The sequence below is a fragment of the Mandrillus leucophaeus genome, unplaced genomic scaffold (genome assembly GCF_000951045.1).
Source record: "Mandrillus leucophaeus isolate KB7577 unplaced genomic scaffold, Mleu.le_1.0 Scaffold528, whole genome shotgun sequence".
Classification (NCBI taxonomy): Eukaryota; Metazoa; Chordata; class Mammalia; order Primates; family Cercopithecidae; genus Mandrillus; species Mandrillus leucophaeus.
In genome coordinates, this window is record NW_012105675.1 from 1471152 (window position 1) to 1472871 (window position 1720).

At 29.4% G+C, this 1720-nt stretch overlaps 1 protein-coding gene across 1 annotated transcript in view; it reads left to right on the forward strand.

The window, feature by feature from the left end:
- The window catches only part of LOC105551585 (contactin-5-like), a 1043690-nt gene that overhangs the window by 784153 nt on the left and 257817 nt on the right, over nt 1-1720 (forward strand). The window lies entirely within an intron of this gene.

The window sequence follows — 1720 nt, forward strand, 5'->3', positions numbered from 1 at the left end:
GGTAAAAACTGATAAGAACAGTAGTAATTATTATTTTAAGGCTGTTCAGAGTCAAAGGAGGTTGCCTTTAGGTACACGGATCAAAGTAAATCTTTCGGTAAAGATTCTGTGTAAATCAAAAAATGGAAATAACAACAAATATGTTTATTTTTATTGGTTTATTCAATGAGACAAGAAGGGGAAACCATTCTAGAAATAGATTCTTCAAATTTAATGCCTATTCCCTTACAGTACACAAATACTTTCATAGTGGTAGGCAGACAGAAAGTTTTAAAGATTAATTTCCAGATCCTTAAGATTCTTATGAATTCTTTTCTAAAACTGATCTTCGTGGGGACACTTCTGATGTAAAAGCTTCCTGCCTTCCACATTGAGTCTCCTTGTGACAGTCTCCCAGTAAGCACATGTGGCTTTGGCATCCTTATTTGGTAGCCCAAATCTATGCCAGTGTTTCTTAAATTTTATTCATTCGTGTATCACTGCTACAATTTTCCATATCTCTGTATCAAAACATAACACATTTTCTGATTTCTGTCATATTCATGTACTTTACTGTATAAACAATGTTTTCTCTGAATTTTTCATATGTACTTAAATGTATTTGTAATTATTTGAAATATTGCATATCAGTTTTTCACTTGTCAGATATAGAATATAATGATACACGTCAATACATTTCCCTTGATCAAAGAAAACACACTGTAGTCCATCCTTAACCTTACAGAGATGCAACACCGAAGAGGGGAAAACAGTCAAAACACCAAACAAAAGGATAATCATAAATATGAATGTGGATGGTGGAAAGTAAAAATTCTAACTCATGTAAGCTGTAACTCACTTGATTTTAGCAATTTATGTTTTTAATAATATTAACAGGGAATCATAATTTTTGTGCTGATAATAATTTTGATTGTGGATAACTGTAGTTTTGGAATATAACTGAGAAGTAGTTTAAAGTATTAAGTAACATTGTTACAACAAAGCCTATTCTATTGCCACCTACTCAGTATATGAACAAGTTTTTAAATGCATATAGTCAAAAACTAGAAAATAGCTACACTCACCTCATTAGGAGACAGTTCTAATAAAATTTTACATTTGATTTAAGCATATTTGTTATATATTCATTTAAGCAGCTGCCTACAAAAAATGAGTATATTGATAATTTAATCCTAAAGAAGAAGATCTTTAGAGTCTTGTGATCTGCATTTTAAAAATTGGTTTGTATGAATTGTGTGTGTAGAGAAATAGAACAACCATAAAAAGTCTCAAGCATAACCATATATTAAATTGAAAAAAATTCTATGGGCAAAATGGAATAAGAAAGTTCAATAAGATAAAGGGACAGAATAAAATTTCTGACTCCTAAAAAAGAGCTTGTTCAGATATTGTTAAAATGAATTATTGTGAATTTCAAATAACCATGATATTTATTTTTTTTTTCCGAAAGAACGATATAATAGTGTACTGGAAATGACATCATTAGCAATTATTTAAATTTCTGCTGTAAAAATTTAGATACCAAACTATAAATATGTGATGATATATATGATTTTAAAAATTACTTTATGGACTATATGAACAGAAAATTTTTATGACCACTGTTCTGGAATAAAGGCGTAGATGTACAAAACCTTAAAATTTTTGATGTATCTAAGAGTTCAATTATTTGATAAGTAGAACAAGGCTTGGAACACAAATTTGAAAAGACTGAGGTTCT